This window comes from Bubalus bubalis, chromosome 2, assembly GCF_019923935.1.
Source record: "Bubalus bubalis isolate 160015118507 breed Murrah chromosome 2, NDDB_SH_1, whole genome shotgun sequence".
NCBI classification, from domain to species: Eukaryota; Metazoa; Chordata; class Mammalia; order Artiodactyla; family Bovidae; genus Bubalus; species Bubalus bubalis.
Window position 1 is genome coordinate 8,659,408 of NC_059158.1, and position 15,463 is coordinate 8,674,870.

Consider the following 15,463-nt stretch of genomic DNA (forward strand, 5'->3'; position numbering starts at 1 on the left):
AACCATATCCTATGACTGGTGGGATGGTAACTGAGTGTGCCAAAGTAGCCAACTTCTTTGGAGTGTAACTTTTCCTATTTTGGTGATTTTGGGTTTTGTTTTTTTTTTTTAACCCTTTGTTTTCTTGTCACTTCTGGAATGTTTGCCTATGGATTTGTGACTGGGGGAAAGAAGACTTCATTGGAGGAAGCTTTGATAGTTTTTGTGACATACAGTAGTAGCCTGTGGTCTCCATTGGAACTATTAATCCTTCACTTGTATGTTCTAGATTCAGAATATGACTGTGAGAGTTCTTGGAAAGGACTGAGAAGAGTTCCTTTTAGGATCAAGGTTGTTTCCAACCCAGCGATATTAAGGATCACTCCTTTTTTTTTTTTTTTTTTTTACCAAACCAGTATATTCCCTGAACATCTTTGGCTTAGCAGAGAAGGAAAGGGGCTAAGGAGACACTTAATAAAGGTTGTTCACCTACTACTGGTGCTTTTACAACAAAACAAAATAAAGCTTGAAAAAAGAGTTTCAAGTTTCTGTTAGTGCTGGCTTAGGCTGAACCATTCTGCCACCAGATTCAAGCCAGTGACTTGCAGTCTTTTATTCTGGTTAAATTGCTCTGGAGGCCAATGAAAAGATTGGACTTTTCAGAGAGGACTCGTCTCCTTTTCATCTGGAAATAAACAAGCCAAACAAGCTCCCAGTCCCTTCCAAATGTCCTTTAGAAATACCCTTAAAAGCACAGTGTCAAGAAAGACAACAGTAAGAAAGAAATGTGGTGGGAAGGATGTTTGTCAATGAGGGAGGGCAGTTGCTGAGGGCTGTGTTCTTTGGTTGGGGAGCTGTCCTCTTGGTGGTGCTGAAGCTGAGGGCTGTGTGACAGACACCTGACAATGAGCTGGACAGCTGAGGGGGGTGGAGGGTGGCGGTGCTCAGTCCTTTGGTGATGGAATCCCAGGGAAAGTGCTCACTGACTGGCCTCCAAAAACTTTTCTATCCCTGCCCACCTACGTGCAACGCCTGTTTACTACGCCTCCCGCCTACTGCTCCACTGCTTAGATAGGGAGGTTTTGCTCTAATTTTGTGGCGGCTGCTCACTCCCAGGGCTTTGTTTTCCAGCTGGTTTGAGGTTGCTTTCCTGACACAATAAGATCTACTCTCAGATGCTCCTTTCCCCCTCCCTTAAAAGTAATTGTAACCCCTGGCTTAAAAAGCAAACAGCCTTGTTTATCTCCTTGAGCAGCAAGTTGTAATTAAACTATTAGCGTCGTTATCAGCACTGCTGAACAGAAGAGCCTGCACACTTTGGATAAATTACATAATCTAGGCATAGAGAGAATTTTGTCTCTTAACAACAATTTATAAACGATTAGGTGAGGAAGCTTTCATCCGCCTTTTCTTCCTGCTCCTCTCCTACCCCTAGTCACTTACTCTTTATTCTTTCCAGAGAAATTCTTTATTGGTTTAAACTATTTATCTTTAGGATTCGCCTTCTTACACCTACTCATTTTATATAAGTCCACATTTAATATTTGAGAGGTTTAGTAATCACTCAAGGAAATAAATATACACATATTCATTTTACTTGGATATCATGAAATCATTTGGGGACCAAATCCCTTAAAACTAATGTGTACACTTGCCAGATAAAGTAGACTGGGGCATTTTAAATACTGATTAAATTCTTAAGCATTCCTTCAACTACACCTTGTCCCTGATGGTACTTAATAATATCATTTCAGAAATAACTTCACAGCATGAGTGAAAGATATAATCCCTCACCTACAGTCCCAAGTCAGTCAAAGAATAGCACCAAAATGTGGGTCTTTCAGCACTTTATGAAGATGCTAATTTCAAGATTCAGCCTAAATTGAGAGTGTAGAGAACAAAAATTTTTCTGAACCATGACTTTATTTCTCTAAAAGAGCCCCTTTTGTAGGTTTTAACTTCTATTTAGCATTTAGTATATTACACAAACCTTGATAGATGCTTGTTTGCTGAAGATAGTATGTTAGAGAGAATTAAGCCAATGTATTTGCTGAAAGTAACCCAGACACATTAGACCTCATTTAAAACCCTGGAAGAAGTTTTTTCCTGAGAAATTAAAATGTGTTAAAAGGACATCGTGTAACAGAAGAGTATGTTCACACTATTAGTAGCAAGTATTTCTAATTGTGTTCTCACTCAGCAATGAACATTACTGACATTTAGCTTGTAAGAACTTGCTCTGCCTTGTGAAGTCATTGATTCACTGCAATGAAATGAATGCAATGTAGAGTTGCAGCTCATCTGGCAGATATTTTTCTTTGGGCCAGTTTATTCTATTGTATTTATCTCTGTATTAGCAATATATAAAAGAATCTTTGATACATAGAAGATACTGAAATGGAAAGGTTCTCCATAATTACACACCAAAATGAATGAAAATATTATGATAAATAAAAGATTTAACCACATCTAAAACTTCTATAAAGGATGTCAAAAGAAGGAAAGCTAGTCATCCTGATGATTTAGGATTGTTTAAAACACAAAGCCAGTATTTTAGGAAATAAGTACTTCTCTAATCATAAGTACGTTTAACCTCTGTTGACATTGCAGAATTGCTTTGTATGTATGGAGGAGATTTTAAATTAATCGCATGGGCAACCTCAGAATGCTTATCCTCTTTGGAAGGCTGAGATCTGTTCTAGTTTCTGATGTTAGGAACTAAAGCCAGGGACAGTCGTTTTTGACTTCCATTGATCTCCTCCATTATTTCAGGCCCAGAAGAAAACTGCAATCAAACTTAGCTTTTTCTGACTACCTACAGGAGGGGATGGGTCAGTATGTTACAGTTTAAGCTGAGATCCCTTTTCTACCTTTCTTGAGGAGGAAGAACCTTTATCCTTTAGCTGAATTATAAATGTCTTTGATATTGAGAAGTGGCATCCCAGAATGTGCTATTATCCTTTAGCCATGAGGACTATCTCTAGGCAAAATTGTGAATATTGCCATGCTGAACCAAGATTATTCCACCAGTGTAAAGGTCTTAGTAGACATCCCCTTCAAGCTTTCCCTGAAGAATGACGATGTATGTATCCCTCACATTATTTCTCTTACTGATTCCAAACTGAAAGCAGATCATATGGGCCTGACTTTTATTTGGTAGGCCCAAAATCTCCTTTAAAATATTGCTTCTAGCATTCATTAGGGGCTTCCCTTGTGGGTCAGATGGTAAAGAATCCACCTGCAATGAAGGAGACCGGGGTTTAATCCCTGGATCAGGGAGATCCCCTGGAGAAGGTAATGGCTACCCACTCCAGTATTCTTGCCTGGAGAATCCCATGGACAGAGGAACCCGGTCTGCAGTCCATGCAGTTGCAAAGAGTCAGACATAACTGATCGACTAACACTTACTTCACTTCACAGCCAGAATCCAAGTGGCTAACCAAATAACTGACCAGTGGCCTCGATTGTGGGGCTTTCTGAGTGTCTGCCCTCTTTCTGCGTCATTGGGAAAACTAGCTAACCTGGTAATCTCACTATGTCATGCATTAAGGTGGTACTAATGAAGACCACTCCAGGTAACATAAATAAAATATACAAAGCACAGAAAAGTGAGTAATTAATGCCAAGAGGAAATGGGAAACTCTTTGCCGTAAATATTGAGCTTGGCTGCTTACCAAATAATTGTTTCAACAGCAATTCATACATTTATGAGATAACTCATATACAGAATATGAGTTGCATGGTTAAATTATCTTAGGATCTTTTGATCTGGGCATTGTTTAAAAAATTTTTTTTTAACATCTTAATATTGTATTTGCTATTAGCACTGAATTCTAAGTTTCTTGTTTGGTTTATCTGTATATGCCTATTTATTTAAATTTCATGGAAGGTGATGGAGTTGTGTTTTATATGAAAAATTAGAATCAAGAGTCAGAAGAACTTGATTCTACTGCCTCTCTTCCTCTAAAACTGTAGGCAAGTCATTTAACCTTTCTGAGTTTGACTCACTCAACTCTAAATCTAGACTAAACTAGACTTAAAGCTAGACTCCTTGGACTGCAAGGAGATCAAACCAGCCAATCGTAAAGGAAATCAGTCCTAAATATTCATTGGAAGGACTGATACTGAAGCTAAAATTCCAATACTTTGGCCACCTGATGCAAAGAACTGATCATTGGAAAAGCCCCTGATGCTGGGAAAGATTGAAAGCAGGAGGAGAAGGGGATAACAGAGGATGAGGTGGTTGGATGGCATCACCGACTCAATGGACATGAGTTTAAGCTCCTGGAGTTGGTGATGGACAGGGAAGCCTGGCGTGCTACAGTCCATGGGGTTGCAAAGAGTTGGACATGACTGAGCGACTGAACTGAACTGAGACTTAAATCTCAGGAGTCCCATCCTATCTTAAAAAATTGTGTGTACTAACTAGTACCTCTGTCTGTACTAATGAATACATACTATGGCACTGATTTTATGTATAGTCTTATTTATGGTATGAAACATATGGTGGTAGTGGTTTAGTCACTAAGTCATGTCTGACTCTTTGCAACCCCATGGACTGTAGCCCACCATGGTATTTTCTGTCCATGGTATTTTCCCAGCAAGAATACTGGAGCAGGTTGCTATTTCCTTCTCCAAGGTATAAAACATATAGAAGAGCACAATTTTCAATATGAATTAAAACATTTGATCAAAGCTAAGTTATTAAAATAAGTTTAACTAAAATAATAGTATATATTATAAACATTTAAAATAACTTTTTGGTAATAACTAAGAATTGCCAGAAGGCATATTTACATGCACCATATTAATAAAATATTTTTAATTTGAATATTCAGGGATTAGAATCCTTAACAGAATTGATTCTCTATAAGTATTTGTTGTATGATTGAATATAGAATTTGAGAAATCTTAACAATAAATGGACAGTCAGCAAACTAAATATTAACCCAGTTCCCAGTTGGCATTTTAAGTCTTGTAGCCTGTTGTTTTGTAATTAAAATGATGAGTATACCTATAAGATCTATATTTTCCCTTTATCCTTTTAAATTACCAGGGAAGGGAAATATATATGCAGACTAGCTAAATGGCAGGATTCAGTCAAGGTGAAATGTACCCTTTTGGAATTCCTAACTGCTCAGCATTGTTATCAAACTTGACCATGAACTATGAAGAACTTTGTTTTGTTTTTCTTCACAGGCATGTAAGCTGACAGGGGCAGATAAACTATTGGTCAGAATATGTGCACCGACAGATTTTATGCATGCCTTTTCATACTGATTAAAGATATTTTAAAGTTACTTATAAAATTATTCTTTAATATATGCAACTTTAATTCATCATCATTATTTATTGTACAAGTAAAACAACTAAAATCAAGTAGAGAGAGATGATAAGTTATAGAGCTATTTTTCCTCTTTGACTTAATAAGACAAAAAAGGAGACATACATTATAGCCAGTGGAAGAGGGCCTGAAGGAACAAATAATAGATATCAGTTTTTCCTCATTGCATGATACAAGAAAAATTCTAGAATTTTTATATTTTGTTTCATAACTCTCCCCATCCACTTTAGTCAGTGATAAAGTGAATATGATTGGTGGGGGGTTGGGGCCATTTTGACATTTTAATTGCTTTAATTTATAAGTCTTTTATATAATGAAGGATGGTTAAAATAAAAGACAAAATCAGTTTTATGGCCTTTTGAATGATGATGGATTCATTCACATGATTTTCTATTCAAGTTATCAGAGGGCACCAGGAATAATTTCATGCTCGTGGTTATTTAACATTTATGATGGCAAGTCTTGTGTAAAAGCCTGTAGGTTTCCTATTGATCTTTTCACATTTGTATACCTTCTACTTACAACACAGTAACATAATCTTTGAATAGTAAATACCTGGGCTGTAATTGTAGATGTGAGGATTCCGTATATAGTTGACCTTTTGTATCCATGGTTTTGCATCTGATGGATTCAACCAACCACAGATGTGGAGAGGCAGGTTCAATCCCTGGGTTGATAAGATCCTCTGGAATAGGAAATGGCAACACACTCCAGTATTCTTGCCTGAAAAATCCTATGGACGGAGGAGCCTAGTGCGCTACAGTCCATGGGGTCACAAAAGAGTTGGTCAGGACTGAGCAACTGAGCACACACTCGGAGACATAGAGAGCTCGTTATTTCTGAATGTTTATCAGTCAGAGGACAACAAGTTGGTTTAAGATGCCATCATGGCTTAATTAAAAATATAAAAGAAACTTTACTATGTTTGAATTTATCCCTTATTCCATCTGGGCCATGTTTTAGAGGTTGGGGGGTGGGGGCGAGGATGGAGGAAGGTGAGATGAAATAATAATATATAGTATTCATTCATTTGACAAGTATTAATTTAGAAGTTAAGACAATATTTTAGACCCTTGGGATACATTATTGATTAAAACAGAAACTTCTTATCCTCATGAATTTTAACTTATAAAAGTGAGTTATGGACAATAAACAGTACAATAGGTAAGTACATTGTATAGTATTTCATAGGTTAACTGATAAGGCAAAAATTAATACAGCAGAATAAGAGTGTTAGGCACATGGGAGCAAAGAAAGGGCTGGATTGCAGGATAAGCAACATTGAGAAGAGGAAATGCGAACAAAGTTCTCCAAAGAGGAGGAACATGAGCAGTGTGAATATGGGGTAGAAGACAAGGCAGAGAGAGCGGAGGGAAAGCCAGTGTTAAAGCCCTAAATCAAGTGTGTTTAGGACCTGGCAAGGGGCCCAGTGTGGCTGCAGAGGAGTGAATCAAGCGGTCTGAGGGAACGAATGGGGAGCAGATTACAGAGGGTCCTGTGGGCCACTGCCCTCTCTTGCTGAAATGTGGTACAAGGCAGGGATTTGAGCACAAGAGTAACATGATCTGAAATAGATTTTAGAAGGTTCCCTGGGGCTGCTGTGTTAAGGATAGGCTGCAGTGGGGCAAGGAGGACACAGGGAGCTGGTTTGGAAGCTCTGCGGCAATCCAGAGATGGTGCCGTCTCAGCAGCATGGTACAGCAGAAGCAGTGAGAAACAGTCGGATTCTGTATGTATTTGAAGGTACAGCCTATAGGCTTCCATGGTGGATTGAATGTGGGCTGTGAGAGGAGAGGAGCAAAGAGTACCTCAAGGTTTGGCTTGAGCAACCAGAAGGATAGAAGGACCATTTAGGGGCATGGTTGTGGCAGGTAGCAAGTGGGTGGGTGGTGATTGAGAATTCAGAGACAGACTTGGCAAGTGTGAGATGTCAACCAGACATCCAAGTGGAGGGATCCAATAAGCAGTTATACAAGCCTAAGGTTCAAATAAGGTCTAGTCCAGAAATAAATAATTGAGTTGTCAACGTACATAGAGCCCTTGCAGAGGACTTTATCAGCATTTTCTCACTTATCTTTTTATAATAACCCTATGAGATTGGCATGATTATTGCTCTTCTTATTTTATCCATGTAGGAACTAAGTCACAAAGAGCTTAAATAACTTAGCAAAGGTAATGAAGCTAATATGAGGAATAAGAGGAAGAATTGGAATTCAGATCATGTTTTATATGGCATCAAAATCTATATTTTTAATGGCCATGATTTATTACAAGAGAGCAAGCTTATGTTATCAGCTTTGCTTTGAGGTTCCATTGAAAGCTGAATATGGCTAAGGGAAAGGAAGAAGTGGAACTAGGCATGCATCCTAGCTCAGTATTTTAAAAAATGTTTGGCTGGAATTCACTATAAGAAGTGTACTTCATAACGCCTCATATACATATCAAAAATTGGAATAAAATGGTCCTTAAAGAAAGAAAGTGAAAGTCACTCAGTCATGTCCTACTCTTTGTGACCCCGTGGACTGTAGCCTGCCAAGCTCCTCTGTCCATGGAATTCTCCAGGCCAGAATACGGGAGTGGGTAGCTGTTCCCTTCTCCAGGGGATCTTCCCAACCCAGGGATTGATCCCAGATCTCCTGCATTGCAAATGGATTCTTTACTCTCTGAGACACCAGGGAAGCTCCAAAATGTTCTTCAAAGTACCTTATAAGTCCCATATATAACATCCCATACTCTGATGGATGTTTTCTGTTTCATCCCTTCCCATGCCTTTTTATTCTAACTTATTATTGTTATGAAAATGCTCCTTTTAATCCACCTAAATGATTGTATAATATAACCTTCAGTTTTAAAAAATTCCTTGATTGATCGTTTTCTAGGAGTGATCTCTGAACTCAGAAAAAGCTTTTGCAAGGAAATCCCTCTTTAGTATTTCCACTATCCTGCTAAGAGTATGGGCAATTCATTCTCTTACCTGGAGGTATGTCAAGGTAAACAAGAAAACTCCCAAGGTCAGTACCAACTTAGCTCTTGGACACTGTAGACACAGAGCTCAGACTCAAGATACATTTAGAGGCCCTTGAAAATGTTTTAATTTCTTTTAAACTCAGAAGAAAAAGTAAATTTAATCTAGGCTGTTTTACATATGTCTTTATTCCCAGGTAGCTCAGATGATAAAGTGTCTGCCTGCAATGCCGAAGACCTGGGTTCGATCCCTGGGTCAGGAAAATCCCCTGGAGAAGGAAATGGCAACCCACTCCAGTACTCTTGCCTGGAAAAGTCCATGGACGGAGGAGCCTGGTAGGCTACAGTCCATAGGGTGGCAAAGAGTCAGACACAACTAAGACACTTCACTTTCACTTTTTTATACCAATACATATAAATATTTTGTAATATTTATTAAAATATAGTTTAAAATTTTTTTGTGGTAAAAGGAGCCTGCAAAGACAAACATGCTTTTGTTATTCAGTCACTCAGTTGTGTCCAGCTCTTTGTGACCATATGGACTGCAGCACACCAGGCTTCCCTGTTCTTCACCTTCTCCTGGAGTTTCTCAAACTCATGTCTAGGAACTACGAAAGTCACAATGGAGCTCTACAAAGGTAGAGAGAGAAGCAGTGAGACAAAAAATATTTAGTAGTGGCTCTGGGGCTATATGGAGAAGGCAATGGCAGCCCACTCCAGTACTCTTGCCTGGAAAATCCCATGGACGGAGGAGCCTGGTGGGCTGCAGTCCATGGGGTTGCTAGGTCGGACACGACTGAGCGACTTCACTTTCACTTTTCACTTTCCTGCATTGGAGAAGGAAATGGCAACCCACTCCAGTGTTCTTGCCTGGAGAATCCCAGGGACGGGGGAGCTTGGTGGGCTGCCGTCTGTGGGGTTGCACAGAGTCGGACACGACTGAAGCGACTTAGCAGCAGCAGCAGCAACTGGGCTATATTCTGGAACTAGAATTTTGGGATTCAAATCCCTACTTATTACCTACTAGTTGTGTGGCCTTGAGCAAGACATTTAACCTCACCCTGCCTCAATTTTCTCACCTGTGAAATGGGACTAACAATGTTGACCACATGGGAGGTTTGTTTTAAAGAGTATTTAACTTATTAAACGTGGAAGAACAGAATAATTCCTGCTGCATAGTGATTATTCACTGCACAAAGTGAAGAATGAGCTCCTTTATTCCATACGTTTCTCTGTTCTGCCTTACCTGTGTTCTAGTCTTCTAAAATACTACCAAAAAAAAAAAAAAGATGCCTCTCTAGGTACCACATTGTAAAAGACCAGATGCCCCTTTAGGTACCACATCTTAGAAGACCAGATGAGCTACAGATTCAGAAAGTCTCACATAAGGAACAAATTTTCCTAACTAAATTTTAGTCCATTCATTCCTTCTTGGTTACACTACAGAATTAATGGGACTTGCCCTAGATGAGAAAAAATGTCACCCTCAAACTCTGAAAGTTAAGGAAATTTCATTAAAAATAGTCTATCCTCTGAGTAGAGTTGAATGGATCATCTTTGAAATGTATTTTACAAATGACCACATGGAAATGGTCACCTAGGAAAAACCTACTGGACTCTCCAAGAATCCTCTGAACTTGGAGGAGATGTTGTGAGGGAAAGAGAAAAAAGAAGAGCAGAGAAAGATATACATGGGGAAAAAGGAGTGAGACAGAGAGGGAGAGAGAGAAAACAAAACTACTCATTTTGAAAAAGCCACCCATGTAGGTCAGTGGAGTACATCAAAAATCATAGAATCTTGACTTTTGAGAGTCAGAGGAAAACCTTCTCATCTGAGTAATCAACACAAGGGTGTTGTGATGGGTTTGATTTGTTTGTTTCAGTATCTGGTCTGCTACTTATGAGCTGAATCGTCAAGACCTGTAAGACAGGGGTAACACTCTGTCTAATTTTCATTGTTACTTTGAGGACCAAATGTGAAAATGCCTTGCCAGTAGCTCTATGCTATAAAAAGGCAAGAAGCAGATGAAGTCTGGGTGAATGGGACAGTTTAAATGTCTAGCTCTAGCGCAGGAATAGAAATGCGAGAAATAGACTAATTCTAATCTAAAATGTTGCCTCTGTCATGGCCAAATATTCAACTACTACAGCCTCTTGGTCTAGAGGAACTGAATACAGCATCTACCTGTTTATAAACGGAGGCTATTATGTTCATGCCTCCACTGTCAATCTCATTATTGTATGAAATGTGGTCTCCCTAGGATATTATTATCCATTCATAAGAAACAAAGCGCTTGAATTTTTACAAGCGTTTGTGAATTGCAAGAGTTCTTCATTTCTTAAGGTTCGGTTCAGTTCAGTAGCTCAGTTGTGTCCGACTCTTTGTGACCCCATGAACTGCAGCACACCAGGCCTCCCTGTCCATCACCAACCCCCAGAGTTTACTCGAACTCATGTCCATTGAGTCCGTGATGCCATCCAACCATTTCATCCTCTGTCATCCCCTTCTCCTCCCGCTTTCAACCTTTCCCAGCATCAGGGTCTTGGAGGAGGTTGCCATTAACCCATACCATAGAGCTGCCAGAACTTACACAGGACTAGGAAATAGACTCTTGGAGAGCACAACAGAACCTTGTGTACCAGGACCCAGGAGAAAGGAACCGTGACCCTACAGGAAACTGTCCCGGACTTGCCTGTAGGTGTCTGGGAGTCTCCAGCGAAGCCATGGGTCGGTGGTGGCCTGCTGCAGGGTTGGGGGCACGGACTGTAGCAGATGGGATCTTTTGAGGGAGGGCACCATTATCTTCATTACCTCAACCATAGTTTGGCCCCAGGTAAATAGCAGGAAATGGCAACCCACTCCAGTATTCTTGCCTGGAAAATTCCATGGATGGAGGAACCTGGTTGGCTACTGTCCATGGGGTTGCAAAGAGTCAGACAGGACTGAGTGACTTCACTTCACTTCACTTCAAATAGCAGGGAGGGAACACAGCTCCACCCATCAACAGAAAATTGGATTAAAGATTTACTGAGCATGGCCCCACCCATCAGAACAAGACCCAGTATCCCCAGTCTATGCCATCAGGAAGCTTTCAAAAGCCTCTTATCCTTTTCCATCAGAGGGCAGACAGACTGAAAACCACAATCACAGAAAACTGCCTTGTCTAATTCAATGAAACTATGAGCCATGTTGTGTAGGGCCACCCAAGTCGGATGTGTCATGGTGAAGAGTTCAGACAAAATGTGGTCCACTGGAGAAGGGAATGGCAAACCACTTAAGTATTTCTGCCTTGAGAACCCCATGAACAGTATGAAAAGGCAAAAAGATAGGACACTGAAAGATGAACTCCCCAGGTTGGTAGGTGCCCAATATGCTACTGGAGATCAGTAGAGAAATAACTCCAGAAAGAATGAAGAGACAGAGCCAAAGCAAAAACAACACCCAGTGGATGTGACTGGTGATAGAAGCAAGGTCCGATGCCGTAAAGAGCAATATTGCATAGGAACCTGGAATGTTAGGCCCATGAATCAAGGCAAATTGGAAGTGATGAAACAGGAGATGGCAAGAGTGAACGTCGACATTCTAGGAATCAGTGAACTAAAATGGACTGGAATGGGTGAATTTAACTCAGATGACCATTATATCTACTACTGTGGGCAAGGATCCCTTAGAAGAAACGGACTAGCCATCATAGTCAACAGAAGAGTCCGAAATGCAGTACGTCTTAGTGTAGTTCAAGGCTAACTTCAACGTTCTACTTGACCACAGTCCTCGAGAAGGTACTTATCATATTCAAGCTACAAGTAACTGTACTGCACACTAGCTGTACTAGCCAATGCCAGGCGGAGCATTCAGCAGACTCAGCCTTCAGCAGTTGTTCAGTTGCTAAGTCATGTCTGATTCTTTGTGACCCCGTGGTCTGTAGCCCACCAGTCTTCTCTGTTCATGGGATTTTCCAGGCCAGAATAATGGAGTGGGTTGCCATTCCTTCCTCCAAGGGATCTTCCTGACCCAGGGATCGAACTCGTATCTTCTGCGTGACAGGGAGGTTCTTTACCATTCAGCAAGCCCCAGCCTTCAGCCTTCAACTCTCAAACAGCTCTTCTTTCACAATCTCCTCTCCCCTCTTCTTTACGTTCCCACTCTTCTCCCAACTAAATGTCCTACTTCTGTGTTTTGGCCTTAAAAAACAGAACCAGAGGTTTCAAGGAAGAACCCTCATCTCAGAGAGAGAGGGTTAAATGTCCCCAGCGTATCTGTGGAAGTCGAGGGCAATTCATTACCTCCCACTCCAACCATACAATTACAGTTTGCACAGCTGTGGAGCCAGCTGCCCTGCGTTCACTACAGACCTCACATCACACTGCTTTCCAGCAACATCCTTGCTATATCTGGTCATGACGCTGATGGTAATCAGCTAAGAAGCAAATTTTCAATAGGAAAAGTGACTTCTACCAGCAGTTTTGGCATACGGCTCAGAGCTGCCCTACATATTAGGAAACTTCTCAGATTGTTCTGGAAACAATTTCTCCGAGTTCAGTTTGTTCGATGCAAACAGAACAGGCAGAAACAAAATTAGGAGTGACAAGGCTTTTTTTATTTGTTTTTGTCTTCAACTTTTGCTGCTTGGGGGCTCTGTCTAAGCTATGGATTTTATTCATATAGAAGCAAAGTTTTTCAGCTCATATCTGGGTCTGGAGCTATGATGGGTAATGCAGAGCACACCAAAGTTTGGTTAATCATAGATTTCCCTTTATATGTAATTTATGATACCACGTGACTTTGATGAGTGTATTTTACTGTATTTTGACATGAAAGATATTTAGCTAATAGATTTAAGCAAATTAAATGCTTGATACATTATTACAATTCTGTAAAACTTCCCAGTGACTAAATCTTTTCTTCAAGTTGCAAAATACTTTTCTTTTATCTGTTCATGTAAGTAGTTCATTCTAAATATGCAGGAATAAATCACGAGTGTGGATTCTGATGTTTTAACCAAAATGGTCCTTATTACCCCATGTGCCACTCAGTTCTCACCACAAAACCCTCCCTATTTTATGAGGCAAACATGAGACAGCATGGTCAACAGTCACTGTAATTAACGCTTGGTTTGTTTAGTTAATTCAAAAATTCTTCTTTGTTTTTCAGTTTATTCATATGCTTGAATCTATAGTTCAGATCATATTCCTTTTGGGTATCTTAAGAACACTTACATTTTTCAAAATAGAAAAGATACTCTTATTTTTCTCATCCCCAGGTCTGAGTCAAACCATGTCAACCGCTTGTCTTGTGAATGGCAAAACCACATAAACAGAAGTGTGTGTTAAGCCTCAGACCAACTAGAACCATCCATAAAAATAATACCAGGTCAAGCCAAAGTAAGCTCAAATCAGCCTTAAACTCACTTCATTGGCCTCTCGGTTACAGCTCATATAATATGATCTGTATGAACAATTTCTGCTGTAAAGTTACCTCGTAAAGAAATATATCATGTACAGAGTCCTTTCATAAACCCAATTACAGGAACAATTCAGCAGAGTTATAGCTGCTAGGATCTGCATTCTCTCTCCTCCTTGATTCCACTTATTAAAGACACTGAAGTGGAAATATTGAAGTGGAAAGAAACAATGACTGAATTTAGCCAACACAGGAAAGGCTGGTATAATCACTCAACCAGGCACACTGTTAGTTCTCTCTTAGTGCTGGGTTGTCAACTTCATTTATCATAGGTGATTTGTCTAAAGAGAAACTGTAAGCAGGCACTTTGTACACAAATATGAATACATTTTCAATGTATCACTGACTTATTTGCAAAAATTGTGCATGATTCATTCAAAAGTATTAGTTGGCTATTTCATTTAAATTCAACCATCGTAGTACTTTGATAGCTAAGATATTTGGTGGCAAGGCCCAGAGAGTGGAAAAAAGAATACAATGCATAAAAATATATCATTAATTAATAATAGATAAAAATATATTGTTGGGAGAAAAAAGTCCAATTGTGAAAGATGTGATTCCTTTTAGCTTCACGTGTGTGTGCTCAGTCGCTCAGTCGTGTCCAACTCTTTGAGGCCCTATGGACTGCAGCCTACCAGGCTTCTCTGTCCATGGGATTGTCCAGGCAGGAATACTGGAGTTACCCAGAATACTGGGTTGCCATTTCCTTCTCCATGGTATCTTCCTGAGCTAGGGATAAAACCCTTGTCTCCTGCAGCATCTGCATTGGCAGGCGTATTCTTTACCACTGAGCCACCTGGGAAGCCCTTTAACTTTATACCAAGACTCAAACCAGTAAGGATTCATATTAACTTTATTATCTCAGACAAGTTCAAGTGGTGATACTGGTTTTGAGAAGAAATCACTTATAATAAAAGCTAGAAAGGGATCAAGTAGAGAAACAGATGTAATGGTCAAATGAAAAGTTTCCTGCAGCCACGATGCATCATTCGAAACTGGGGGAAAATGAGAAGCAGGTTATGGCTGCTATTGAAAAGTGAAAGTGCCAGCTGGTCCCCTGTGTCTGAGTCTCTGCGAACCCATGGACTGTAGCCCACCAGGCTCCTCTGTCCCCGGGATTTGAATCAAATATGTAGCACGTTCACTGCAATTGGGCAAAAACACTCAGCACTGTTGTATATTAAAGGTGGTGTAATTCTCTTTCCAGTTGCTGGTTCTTAGTGGACTTTGTTCTCTGTCAATCTCTCGAAACCTCAACTCCAGTCCACTAACACCAGTGAATCTTGAGTGCATGCCAGTGTCTTTTTAAAATTATAACTCCTTTCATCTCTCGTGCTTGCTCTTCCGTGCAAAAGGAAAAACGATTGTGTTATTTATATGAGTTCATAAAAACATACATTTTTTTTTTCCCCATGAAGCCCCAGTTTCCGCAAATCTGTTGCTGGGGTTCATTATCTTCTTCCCCAGAGAAAAACAGTTTCAAGCCTGTAGGTTCACATAATTTCACCCATTACATTCCTCGCTCTGTCTAGTGTTAAAATATGTCCCTGGGATGAAGGTCTAGAGGTCATATAGTTAGGGGCAGATGAGGAAATATGGTGGCAAGGAAAAAGCAGAGCTCTGATCTTCCCAGGGATAAATCTCCCTGAGGACCTACAGATTTGTAACACATCATCAAACGTGGAAGGAGAAAAACGTCTGAGGAGTATTGGCTC

General features: G+C 40.1%; 1 protein-coding gene and 1 long non-coding RNA gene across 8 annotated transcripts in view; one reads left to right on the plus strand and one right to left on the minus strand.

Moving 5' to 3' along the window:
* Positions 1-6,030, minus strand: part of LOC112579401 — a 33,569-nt gene extending 27,539 nt beyond the window's left edge. Inside the window, exon 1 of the long non-coding RNA XR_003103798.2 lies at positions 5,879-6,030. This is a non-coding gene — a long non-coding RNA (uncharacterized LOC112579401). The remainder of the gene's footprint in view (positions 1-5,878) is intronic.
* PHACTR1 (phosphatase and actin regulator 1) overlaps positions 1-15,463 on the plus strand; it is a 518,881-nt gene that overhangs the window by 30,292 nt on the left and 473,126 nt on the right. The gene's annotated exons all lie outside the window — the stretch shown is intronic.